Source organism: Podarcis melisellensis (genome assembly GCF_964234715.1).
Source record: "Podarcis melisellensis genome assembly, chromosome: 6".
Classification (NCBI taxonomy): Eukaryota; Metazoa; Chordata; class Lepidosauria; order Squamata; family Lacertidae; genus Podarcis; species Podarcis melisellensis.
The window spans coordinates 74708580-74722878 of record NC_138538.1 but is presented as its reverse complement, the minus strand read 5'-3'; the positions used below and the strand labels follow the sequence as shown (position 1 = coordinate 74722878).

Sequence of the window (14299 nt, the reverse complement as noted above, 5' to 3'; positions counted from 1 at the left end):
AGCTCCTCAGGCTAAAGTGCTTGGTCACTGATACACCGAAAGAAGGTGCTTGACAATAGGGAATGCATACTCTAATGTGTCCTTCAGTTCAGATTGCTGTTCCTTTGGATCTTTAAAATACTTAAAAGAAAAAGAAAAAAGAAGGAATTCCCTTAAACACAAACAAACTTGGAAATATGCATTTGCCCTTTAATATTGACCAGAAAATGTCACTACCACTCAGGGTCTGGTTTTGAAGGAGCACTTGGAATCCACACCACCCTACTCCTGTCTAGACTAGTTATCTCTAATATGTGCAAAACTATGTCCTAGTGCTTGAAAGCCACTTCTCTTTAGTCTAATCCCTTGGCCCTTTTCCTCAGCATTTTTTCATGTCACTGAATACTTTGTGGTTTGGAGCTTTTATCCTTTTCTTTTCACAATGTATTCTGCATACAAGTTCATTTCTTCTTTGCTTAGCTACCCTTTTTGAAAAGACTTCCTGTAAATTACAGTGTATTGAAAATATTCAGGCAAGGAGCACTTTGCCTTGTTTGAGTAATTTGGTTTACAATATAAAAAAATGCAAAAATACATAACATAGTAACAACAAAAATGATAACCCTCCTTCTAGAATTATCAACCTTTTCCAGTACAGGAGTGAAAATTTTATTTATTTAGCTGCAAAGGCTTTATAGTCACCATTTTATAATGCTGCTTGTTGTTTGGTTTGACTATGGTGCCCAAGAGGCAGAATGTGGTCTTGTGAATATGATACATAGATAGAACATGCCAAATGATCTATTGCTTGCTTTAATCCAGTTGCAGGATTCTGAAATGCTTGAAAACCTGTGACATCCTAGGTAATTTGCTTTTCAGAAACAGATGTGAATTGGCATCACTTTTTTGTGGACACGGCAAAAGCTGGAGCCCAGCATTAGTAAAAATGTTGTCTTGTGAAATTGTGTCCATGTGGGCTCGATGGCAAGAATAAAACAGTGGCTGCAGTGTTTTTCTTGTTTCCCCTCTCCTTATTACATTGCTCCTTTTGATTAATACGCACTCCCACTGTGGAGTCAGTATTCCTAGGCTCCTGTTGTCTGATTTTCCTCTTTGCAGGGTACTCTTCTGGGAAATTGTTTAGCTGTACACTGGGCAGAGGGCAGAGGGACAATGTTTTAAAGAAATGAAACCACTTACAGCTAGGGATGGGCAGATTTGTCTATTTCATTTATCACTGTTTCTAATTTTTTTGCATTACATCATCAACATGCCTTTTTTTCAAGTCTTCATGAACATTCACCAGCAGTTTAGTCTCCTAACATACACATTTTGATATGCAATTTTACCAAATGCACACACTTTTGCAAAGCAGTTTCACCTAAAATAATGCATTTTTCTGTGTTATTTTCATTTATATGAGTTTTTATGGGCACTTCACCCCAGTATATCATTCTTGCCCACAAGAGAACTGGAGAACTGCTATTCAAAATTTAAATAAGTATGAATTTCAAAGGGACAGCTGCATTTCAGTTCGCATACTGTTTCAGAAAGTGTGAATTATGTAGGTTCACCTTTAAATGTGAACTGAATTAAATTTGTCCCCTTAGAACCCAGTCTTATGCACATTCCTTTGCAAGTAAGAACACTTCCACAATACAGTTTACTGTGCACTCAGTGCTGCTTGTGCCTGCAAGTTTTCTGCATATTCTACACAACATCATTGTCGTCATCATCATCGTCATCATCATCATCATCAAAATGGTTTCCCATATCCCTCCCCATTTAAATTCAGACCCACTCTTTCCATGGGTTTTGTTTAATTGCTGGATTTTCTGCAGAAATTGTAAATCTGGATTAAATGGGAACTCTGGATTAAATGTGCACTTGAGGAGCTTCGGGTCCGCAATTAACAGCCACTTAGGGAATCACTTCAAGTGTGAATTGGTTTGCAGCCTAAGGCAAAACTGCTCAGGCTTAAATAAATGAAAAATTGAGCTGGCAACAAAGCAAGCTTAATACAGCAATAGGTTTTGAGAACCTATGGAAGGGCAATGATACTTGTCCCTATGTGGTTGCACTATAGATTTACATAATGGCATTATGATATTGGCAGTTTTATTTCCTAATGATCCATAGCATGGAATTTACCTTCTTCCCAGCCTCCAAACACAGGGTCAAACTATGGAGCTCGGTCCCCCAGGATGCAGTGACGGCCGTCAACTTGACACTCAGCTATACAGCAGCAAATAAAACATTTTTAGTGTGTTTTAAGTTCAATATACAATGTTACACTGGATGACGATGGAAAATTCAATGTATTTTTAAAAATGCTTTAAAAAAGCATTTTAAGACGGTTTTAAAATATGTGTGTAGATTCCACCTTGGATGTCTTTAAAAGAGGATTAGACAAATTCACAGAGAGGATTCTTAATGGCTACTAGCCATGATGGCTTCATTCTGCTGCCACAGCTGGAGGCAGACATGCTCCCAAATACCAATGGTTGGAGTGGAATCTTTCATGCTCATGTTCTGCTCCCTGGTTTCCCACAGGCATCTAGTTGGCCACTGTGAGAACAGGATGCTGAACTAGATGGGCCGTTGGCCTCATCCAGCAGGTGATTATTGTGTTCTTATGTACTGGTTTGTTTAAAGAAAATACCTGTTTGAACAATGTAGTTTTCAGAAGATGCCTCAAATAAGGCAGGGATAGATACTGCCGAACCTGTACAGATTGGGAGTTCTACAGCATAGGGTCTGCCACACGAAAGGCTTGTCTCTGATGAAGGGCAACCAAACTTAAGGGATGGGGGGGCGAAGCCATATTGCCTTCTGTTTCTTAATCCAGTATCTAATGATCTGTTGAAAACCTGAAATGCAAAATGCGGGGTTTTCCTTTTTATACATATGTCTTCGACAAATCACTTGTATGTAGAATGTTAAATGCAATTTTAGGTATTTAATTTTATTTTTAAATAATGCATTTTGAAGCTCATGTTTCCTTGAAAGCTAAAATAATTATGTTTAAAGTTCCTCCTTATGCTGTTTGTTTACTTGGCGAACCTGCAGACTGTGTAAACACCTAGGGTTTATTAAGGAAATGACACAGTTTATTGCTGTGTGCTATGGCGTTGTTAAAAACAGATGCTGTGAGCAGTCATAAAATGAAAGTATAGTTGTGCAACATATTGCAGATTATCAGTGAAGCAACCTAGGTGTGTTATAATAATTCATTTGATCTTTTGCAGGAAACGAACATGATTTCTGTGTGTACTGAATGCATGCATTAATATTCTTGTTTCTCAGGTCTTGATCTCATATTGATCTCAGTTTCTCTGTTGCTGATTTAGAAGTTTCTCTGTTAGCGTAATCGCTATTGTATTTAGATTTATGATTATAGTTCTGCAACTCAAAGACTCTCATCTTATGCAACTGTAGTATCTGCTTCTAGTTTGGCACTATATGCAAAGAAAATCCTGTATGAACATCTTGGGCTGTATGAACAGCCCTTGTCCTGGGGCTCTTTCAGATTGTTACTATTCTGAGTCTGGGACTCAGTTGGAGAGCAGCAAATTGTACATTTATAGTTGATTAGGAGGTCATGCATAGCAAATTCATCTCTCCCCCCCCCCAAGATTGGACTTTTTGTTATCAGGAAAGTGAGAGGACAGTGCACTGGAAAGTATGGGATCATCCAACCTCCCCGCAAACAGATCAGAATGCTTCTTAAATAGCCTGCAAACAAATTGAGAAAAATGCTCAACAAAGAGGTCATGTGCCGTGAGATGTTCCGCTGCTGATACCATTGCTACTAGTTCAGACCTGCTTAGCTTTTTCATCCCCATTTGCTAGCCGCAAAATCTGCCTTCCCAGATCCTGATCCTTAATATCCTCCAACATTTTACAGATGAAAATAGGGGCATTTGTGTCTTTGTAACCACCACACTGTTACAACATTCACATGGTAGCTGCATCTTAGCTGAAGGCTTCTCTTTGCCTGCTATCCACTGCATTCTTTCAACTCATTATAGTCTGTCTTGCAAGTGGCTTCAGAAGCAAGTGGCATTAGTACCCCACAATCGGAATATCATTTTAAGAAGCATTGGAGAAATGCATGATCTAAAGCAAAGGAGGGGAAATCTTTTTCAACCTAAGAGCCACATTAATTTCTGGAAAGCCTTTTGGGGGTTACATGCCAGTGGAGGGCAAGGCAGGAGTGAGTGAAACAACAAATGTAAATTTTACCCTTATCTAGTTTCTTCTATTTGTTCTCCATCCAGACAAGCAAGAGGCATTATCAGAATTCTGGCCAGGCATTCCAAATACATTATAGCCAAGCAAAAACACTTTGATTCAGGGAGTTCTGACGGCCCTGGAAGGCCACCTTTAGCCCCCAGCCCTGAGATTCCTCCTCACCTCTAATCTAAAGAAAGCAAATTTGTCTAAGTAGCAGGAATGAATAAAAATGGGGGGGGGAGCGAGCTAAAAAGGAATCACTGTAGAAGAAATGAGAGTCAAGGCCCTAGCTTTAATACTTATTTATCATGTCATATGTTAGTTTCATTTGAGGAAAAATTCTGCGCCTTCATTCTGAAGGATATGGAACATTTCTGGACATTCTTGGACACGTGGTGCTTCATTGAATGGGTTTTGCACTGGCAAGGTAGTTTGATCTTTGTCTGCATAAGGAGCTGATCAAATTCTAAAAATGTCTATTTTACCTTTTAATCACTCCTATTAAAAACCATTCAGTTTAAATCAAGGACTAGAGACTTAAGGAATGATGTGTTGTTCCTGTTTTGGAAACAGATATACAGTGGTACCTTGGTTTACAAACTTAATCCGTTCCAGAAGTCCGTTCTTAAACCAAAGCATTATTAAACCAAGGCATGCTTTCCCATAGCAGTGGGGGGACTCAGTTTACAAATGGAACACACCCAACAGGAAGCCAAACATGTTCTGCTTCCAAGGCAAAGTTCACAAACCAAAACACCTACTTCTGGGTTTTTCAGCGTTCTTAATCCAAGTTGTTCATAAACTAAGCTGTTCTTAAACCAAGGTACCACTGTATTTGTCTATATACTTGCTAACCCCTTTGCTTTGTGCTTGTGTCCCTGCCACCCTTGCTGTATTTCATAACAACGTATTTGTTGAGCCATTCTTTGTTTCTCTTGGGAGTGTTTCTCTAACCGGATTTCAGGACGTCTTTTGCTGACAGTGACATTCTCAAGTTTCACATTTGTTTAAACAGGAAATTTAATGAATCCCATGCATTGCTGCATCTTTAAATATAAAGTTACCTACAGACAGCCAGAGCAGAATTTTGATGCAAAAATGTTTTTGAGTGAAAGGAGAAAATGGTCCATCTCTGTGTAAGATGCAGTGCGACTTCAAACCTAGACATACTTACCTGGGAATACGTTCTTTTTTTTTTTTAAATATATTTTATTGAATTTTGACATAAATATATTTCACAAACGTACAAAAGACAAAATGAAAAAGAAAAAACAGAAAAGGATAAAAAGAGAAAAAAAGAAAAAAAAGAAAAACACGAAAAACATACAACTTTAAAAGACATTGATCGACTTCCCCTTATCTCGATTTCGGAAAATATTACCTTGTTTATCTATCTGCTGTGTCTATTCCTTAATAAAACTTTTTACGTAGTAAGCGTTATCTCATGCCTACTGTGATTTCTGTAAGTATATATATGTTTCTGATCAATATTTTGATTTTCCCTTTATCTCTATTTCCATATATATCCTAAATTTATCCCATTCATTATTAAATTTTGCACTTCTTTGATTTCTTATTTTCTGTGTCAATTTAGCCAACTCCAAATAATCGGATAATTTAAGTTGCCACTCCTTTAGTGTTGGGATTTTTGGTGTTTTCCAGTACTGTGCTATGAGGGTTCTGGCGGCCGCCATTGCATATTGAAAAAAGGTTCTATCTTCTTCTTTGATATCCTTACCAATTATCCCCAGCAGGAAGGCTTCGGGTTTTTTAACAAACGTATATTTGAGAATTTTTTTTAGTTCATTATAGATGGATTCCCAAAATTTTTTGAGAATCTCGCACGTCCACCACGTATGGATGAAATCGCCCTCCTTGCTCTTACATTTCCAACACAATTTATCGCCTGTTCTATACATTTTATGTAGTTTTACCGGCGTTATGTACCATCTGTACCTCATCTTATATATGTTTTCCTTTAGTGTCGTGCATGCTGAGAAATTCATATCTTTACACCACAATGCCTTCCATTTGTCAAACTCTATGTTGTACCCTAGGTCTACCGCCCACTTCACCATCACATCCTTTACTTCCTCGTCCTTGGTGTCCCACTCAAGCAACTGGTTGTACATTTTTGATAATAATTTTGTTTTACTTTCTATTATTTCAATCTGAAATCTAGATTTCTTGTCATTTATTCCGATCTTATTATCTTCTCTCCACATTGAATTAATTTGATGGTATTGAATCCAGCCAGTCAGCTTGCTCTTTATTTCTTCGTAAGGTCTAATCCTCCACCCGGATTCTGTTTTGGTTAGTAAATCTTCATATGTCCATCTTTCCCCCTCAATGTTTGATCTTTTAATTGTTAAAATGTCTATTGGTGATAACCACCAGGGCGTTTTCTGCTCCAACAATTTTTTGTTCCTTTCCCACACTTCCAGCAGTGGCCCTCTGAAAATGTGGTTAGAAAAACCTTTATGAACCCTTCCTTTGTCTCGCCATAAATAGGCATGCCAACCGAATCTTAGATTAAACCCCTCTAGATCTAACAAATTTTTGTTTTTGATGACAATCCAGTCTTTTACCCAACAGAGGCATGCAGCTTCATAATATAACCTCAAATTTGGGACCGCGAGACCACCCCTATCTCTTTGGTCTGTGAGCAGTTTAAATCTAATTCTTGGTCTCTTTCCCTGCCAAATGAATTTGGAAAGTAATCTCTGCCATTCTTTGAATATTGAGGTTCCTCTAATTATCGGTATATTCTGAAATAGGAAGAGTAATTTAGGTAGTAAGCTCATTTTAATCGCCGCCATTCTCCCCAACCACGAGAGATGTATTCTGTTCCATGTATCCAAGTCTTTCATTATTTCTTTCCATGTTTTCTTATAGTTATTTTCAATCAGATTTATATTTTTCATAGTTAACCAGATTCCAAGGTATTTTACTTTTTTAGTTATTTTAATTCCAGTTTGACTTTCAAGATCGTCTTTGGTTTCTTCTTCCATATTTTTGGTCATTATTTTGGTTTTTGCTCTGTTCAATTTAAATCCGGATAATTTTCCAAATTCCTCTAGTAGCTTTAACACTTTGCCGATGCTCTCTTTTGGTTCTTCCAATGACAGCATAAGATCGTCTGCATATGTTTTCAGTTTATATTCTTTCGCCCCTATTTTTATGCCACGGATCTCTGGGGTTTTTCTTATCTTGTTTGTGATTATCTCTAAAACCATGATAAACAACAACGGTGACAGAGGGCACCCCTGTCGAGTGCCTTTTGCTATTTCAAACTGTTCTGTCAAGGTATTGTTGATAATTAATCTAGCTCTTTGTTGTGTGTAGATTGCTCTAACTCCTTCCTGGGAATACGTTCTATTGAACTTATCTCCCTTTGGCTGAGTTGCTGCTGCATTCTGAGATAGAAGTGGGGGAGGTCAGTGCAGTGCAAACACACAGACAGGGGCACCAGATTGGCTCCACTGGTGTGTTTGCACTGTGCTGGACTCACCACTATCTTGCCCCTCTTGTTCTCTGTCCTGGTAGACCTCAGGATCTGAGCCAGAGGGAGGTCAGATGAGTGTCAATCCCTGACATCTCCAGTTAAGGCTAGGAGAGGTCGCTGTCTGAAATCCTGGAGAACTGCTGCCAGCCAGTGTAGACAATACAGGCTTAGAAGGTGAATCACAGTAGAAGAAAAGCTCCTGTTGTGTTTTAATGTCTTGTTGAATGTTTTTTTAATATCTTTCACTGTTGTGACCTGTTGGGCCCTGGGGACTTATGACAATAGGTGGGATGAAAACTTTATAAATAAACAACTAAATTCGTTTTAATTTTTTCACGAGCTGTATAAACTTGCCAGCTGAAAATAACTTATTGCATCTGATTAAGTAGATACTAGATAATGAAAGCTTATGCCATTCTACTCTATCCTGGGAGTGAGCTACACTGAACTCAGGGGACTTACTTCTGAGTAGATATGTCTAGGATTACACTTTAAAGTGCCATAAGACTCCTTGTGTCTAAGATATAATATAGAACCCTTGCCTTGACTTTGTTTCCCTGGTTGCAGCTGTATTCCAATAACTAGTGAAAAAATGGATTATGGATAAACAGAGTCCTCTTTTTCAGAGGTTTTACCTGTAAAAAAAATTAAAAATCTGAAGGAATACATGTCCCCTTCCTTTAAACTGATGGTTGTATTTCAAATTCTCTGACTATATCCAAAAGCAGAATTGAACTCAGTATATCTAAAAAAACATATGGCTGGGGTAATTCCAAATATGTTGTCACCCACACATGGAATATCATTCAGCCCAAGAGTTGATGAATGGAAACTGAATATGTGAGGGATGAGCACTTCTATGATAAATTAGAGTTGCCTTTTTTCCCATGGCCTGAACCATGTCTGCACCTGGGTTAATGCTAATTGCAGCTCTAAATCTTGTAATAGCTTACGGTTTGTGACCTAATCCTTTCAGTTGTAACCCTGCAGCCTAGTTATTCAGGATCATTTCTGTTGACTTTAATGGGAAAACATCAAGTAAAAATGTTGCAGAACGCAGACTACTTCTCTTGGTCTAAGGTTGGGATTTCACTAATATAATGCATTTTTTGTATATTATTTTCACTAATATATATTATTATTACACATTGCTTGGCTGGAGAGTTCTGTACAGCAAAATTCAGAAATGTACAAATGTCAAAGAATGGCTTCATTTCAGTTAACATCTTGTTTCAGAAAGTACAAGTTAGATAGGTCCACCTTTAAATGTAAGCTGAATCAAATTTCTCTCCCATCCATTAGTCTAAGGAAATTCCTAATTCTTCTTCTATCCCAGTTTCCCAAGTTTAAAATATTAATTAACATATCTTTTTAAAATGTAACTACCCGGCCAGTCTCTCCTAGCTCAAGCCCCATTTAATAACTGGAATTCAACATTATGCTATTATGCCTGCACAATTTCATTTGGGTTGCCAAATAGAACATTGCGTTCATTAGTCCACCAACTTTTTTCTCTGACCCTGCCCACCACTGGAAAGTGGCCTAGAAGCAAACATGACCTGGGGAAAGAAAAAAAAATCCTTACCCCTGCAGTGTTGTCTGTTGTATCTGGCAATTCTCCAGGGTCTCATCATACAGAGGTCTTTCCCACCACATACTATCTGATCCTTTAAAAAAAGAGAAAGAGAAAAGGATAAATCTTGTGTGGCAAGAAACCATGGGTCAATCTGCATTTTAAAAAAATGTATGTACTTATTTACATTTAAGAAACTCAGTGCAATATGGCTCTCTTCTCCCATTTTATCATTAGAGACACCCTGTGAGAAAGCAGCTAGCCCAAGTCAGCCAGAAAGTTTCATGGATGAGCTGGAGATCTGAAGCTGGTTCTCTTGGCATCCTAGTTCAAAACACAACCATGCCTGCCTACAAAATGGACTTCAATGAGGCTACCTCTCAGCACCTCTCAGCTGATCGGCACTAAGAGGACCTCCTTTGAAGATGCACTCTAGCACCAGTATTGTGATTGGTGCTGATCAGTAATTAGACCCATGGGCTGGAGATTCCCAGACTCTGCTCTAACTATTACATGAGAATGGCCGTTATTACCACTTATCAGCTACTCTTCCAAAAGAATTTACAACAGGAGATGGAGAATTAAGGGGTAGCCTTTATGTATTTTACTGCTTTTGAAAGCTATTAGCATTTATCTTGCGTACATTGTGCTACAGCATGTGGTATAATGAGTTTTATTTTATCAGAATGTTCTGCAATATGGTTAACTAAACGTGTTTGTGCACATATAGTTTTTAGGGCTGCACATAACATGAATCCTGAGATGGTTTTTTTTAGCCACTTACCAAGGTTGAGGATGGTGGAGCTGGGAGTCATGATGACCAGATATTATTAAATGACTAAGCCATTACAACTTCATTCCCTTTTGCCTTCTGGTGATAAAGTAGAACCCACAGTTATTCCAGTTGCAAAAAATACATCTGTTCTCACCTAGCTACATCATAATTGGATTGAGTTCTGCAATTTCTACATTAGTTTTCAGTTACATTGTTGATTCATACTGTGTTCCTCTCTGGGTTCTTTGTCTTTACCTTAAGGTTCTGGTATAAATTGGGACATATTTGCCTTTTTTATTGAACTTATTACCCTCTCTTGTACCAAATGGGCTGCTTGTTCGATGGAGTCAGGCACTAAGATCTTATGGAAATAAGGCAATCCATCTTTAGTGTGATAAATGCATTGTCACTTCCCATATGTTGCATATACTCAATATGTTTTCCACAGACATGCTATGGTTTATATCTTCAGAAACTCGGTGTTTCCATCTTCATATAATGCCTTCATTACAGCACATAATGTGATTGCACATTCCGCAATATTAGAGTTCAAGGACACATTCTTGTACGGCAAAAACACTTCAAAGAGGCTGTGGCCCGGGGAAAGAGGGTGTGACATAGGGTTGAGGTTCCCCGCATTAAGTAACATGGTAAACTTTTTTTTTAAATTAAAGATTCTGTCTTATAAGGACAAGGCAGGTCTCTGCTTTGGAAGACAACCCTCCCTCCCCAAATTGGGAAGAAAAACAAAACAGCCTGTATGTTTGGCCTGTGCTTAGAACACATACTGGTTTTGTTGTGTCCTGTTTTGTTAGGTTAAAAGTTTAGTTTGTTCTTTTGCAGTCTTGTAAGTAGAAATTACTCTTCTTGAGCAAATATAAGAAGTTGAATGCAGCTGGACGGAAAGCTGCTGGAGAAAAAGGGAGGGGAGAATTCCAGAAAGGACAGTCTTATCGGTCAGTCATCAGTAGTGCTGATGTGCCTTGAGGCACCCTGTTGAAGTTGCCTTGACATAGAACAGAGCTGTGTCCTTCTTAGGAATTTGGCATGGTGCGTGAGCTGGTGTAGTTCAGCAGCTATTGAACAGCATGGAGACTGTAGTTTTGCTCTTCCATCAAATAAGTGATTACCATGCAATTACTGGACAGCAATGTTATTGGAGTGCTCCAGATTTTCAGGGAGGCCAGGGAACTTCAGTTTGAGGTGCTTCGGTGCATACATGGAAGCTCAATGGGTGGGCCTTTGCATCTCACTGCAATGCACACTCACAGCAGACCAAATAGCAGCAGAAACCTTGCAGGATAAATTCTTGGGCCAGCATCCTTAGATAAGGGGACTCACAAACTGTAGGATACAATCACATAATAATGAGATGACCAAACAACAAATTCCCTGCTATTGTAAAGGGTTTAGCCTTTGGTTTTGTTTTATGAACTATTGGGTGAATGAATATGATTTAAGACTGTATCATCAATTATTATTATTATTTATTGCACTTAGTACTTTCACTCAAAGCATCTTTCAATATAATACATAAAACCAATATAAAATTAAAATTGTATTTTTGACCGGTAAACTGCCACAAAATTTGGAAAAGTGCAGATTTTAAATAACAGCTGTGCTTCAGTTCACAGGCTTAGAAAATTAGGTAGGTTTGCCTTAAAGTGAGAACAATTTTCTCACGTCACTACTCAGAAGTAAATTGCATGGAGTTCAATGGGACATACTTACAGCATAGTTAAAAAGCCTAGGATTGCCATAGTGTTTAGGATTAGCCCCTGTGACCATAACACTTATTAGAAAATTAAGTTCCATTGGGACACTTAATTTTGAATCAGTGTGCTTAGGATTGCACAGTTGTGTCAACATAATGAATCATGCAAGTGAGAATGTGTCTTCAAGAGCTCTCCATTTGAAAGATAAACAGAGTAAAAATGTCAAGTTTGTTTGTTCCTGCTGCTCCCTGCAGATGCACTTCAAACCTTCATTTTTCACAGACGAAAAGCAAACAGAATTTGTCCTCTTCACTAGTTTCAACATGATCAAATGTTCTTTTGGAAGTCTGGAGTCCTTTCACATTTGGGGTGGGGGGGGGCTTCTTTGCAGAGGTAGCTCTGTTTGATGTGAGCAAGAAAATGAAAACAAATGGCAGCCAGTGAGAAAAACATTTCCACTGCACAATTTTAAAACTCCCTTTAAAGTCCAGTCGTATGATCTGCTGCATTTCCTGCACAAAGTCTTGGGCATAGGGCTCTCAAGGACTTTTGACCTTTTGCTCCAGCACTGAGCAATGGCTCCCTGTACACACACACACACTCTCTCTCTCACACGCACACACACACAGAGCGCGCACAGGTGTACTATGCACTTCTTTGCATATAACTTTTTGCGCATACGGCTTTCGAAGAATGGATCCAATCAAGTGTACAAAGAGAGAAAGAGGCTACTGTGAGCCCCCCTTTCTTTTCGGGTATTGAGATAGGTAGATTATACCATTTCTGATATTGAGATAAGTAGATTATACCTCCTTACCCTATTCCATTCAGCATGACAGTTTAATGCTTTAACAAACTGGTGTTATAGCTCTTTCCTAGATCACTGCCCCACACCCGGCAGACTCTCAAGCTTTACCTTACAGTGTTTACTACAGTACTTGTTAGAAATACTAGTCATACTTAAGGGTATTAGCCCATGTTTCTTTCTGTAGTACAGCTGGAACGTCAATTTTTTTGCAGTTTTCCAGTATAATTATGCTGTGTTCAGAGAACCTGTATAGTTCTAGGCAACCAAGGAAGCTAATTAGGGTGCTGTTTTATAGATTTTTTAAGGTGTTAGAAAGTGTATTGGTTCAGAGGAACAATTAAAAAATCTATATCATAGAGTATGCATGCATTAAAAAATGATGCATGGAATCACAAAACAGTAAAGAAACAAACAAACCCTGCTTTGCTGGACCACTGGATTATTTCAAAGGAGTCAGCAAAACATGTTTTCTTCCAAGAAACATGGGGCATAAATGTCATGATGAGTAGAATTCCTCTGTAGAAGTATTTACCAATCTGATAGCAATTCTGCAGTGGTAGCTGTCGTAGTTTTTATGACTGAGACCTCTTTTTTCCTGTAACAGTAGACATCCTATTTTGACTTAGAAAAGGGAAAGGGATGTGACTTTAAACTACTCCATTCACTACATCACTGTGGCTCTCATATGTTCTAAATTACTCTTCCTGAGCATAATGAATAAATAGTGTATATATGTAATTAGAGTTTTAAAAAGTTATAGTAAAATAAGCAATGACCTTGAACAAAAAATGCAGCAGTTCAGCTGAACTGTACAGTATATGCATTGATTTATAGTCATAGTAATCTGCCCACACCTGTGCTTTTGCTCCCACTACATGCTAACTGTGGATTGGTATAATTCAATTTCCACACCTATTTTGACACTACTGTTGTTCATGTCTTTCCTGCCCATAAATGAGTGTATGTCCGTCAGGTACTTGGTGGTGGTGGTGGTGGTGTGTGTGTGTGTGTGTGTGTGTGTGTAAAATATACAACACTACTTTCTGTTTTTAAGTTCTGTAGCAATTGCTACAATTTTTAAGCATAGAAAATCTGTCACCGAGTAGCAAGTAGCAAGTGCAAGGCGTAAGCTACACAGAGCTCTTGTTGTAGCCCAACAGAAATTTAGTTGTGCCATCTTTTCTAAGAGTTAAAACAAGCTAGTCTCAGAAAAAAGTTCTCTGTAACATGAAAGCCTGGAGGTTTCCTCTTAAACAGAGGTTGGTCTAGAAATACATATTTATTATATACGGTACCTGTTACTTCCTTGGACATTAACAAGATAACGTATTTATCAGAGGATGTTTTCCTTACAGAGATGCTTCCAGAGTCAGGCAGGTATTCATTGTAGGATGAGTGTTCTTCATGTATAGAAGATGCCAACTTGTATTTTAATTTCTCCTTTATTTAATTCTGATTTAGTCTTTCTGGAGGAAATCCAATAAATAAATAAATAAATAATGTTGCCAGTGTCCCATTTGCAATATCTGAACAGCCCATTTATAATATTAAGGAATCGTCTGGAAGCACACTATATTTCAAGTGGCATCCTGAGTCTTCTCTAGGAATTATATATCTATACCTGATATTAAAGCACTCTGCAGTTAATGGAGATTTTCATAAAATACAAATATGAGTGTTTACTGTTGCTTAGTAATGGCATTTGTAG

At 38.2% G+C, this 14299-nt stretch overlaps 1 protein-coding gene across 1 annotated transcript in view; it reads left to right on the top strand.

The window, feature by feature from the left end:
• SLC44A3 (solute carrier family 44 member 3) overlaps window positions 1-14299 on the top strand; it is a 96066-nt gene that overhangs the window by 8807 nt on the left and 72960 nt on the right. The gene's annotated exons all lie outside the window — the stretch shown is intronic.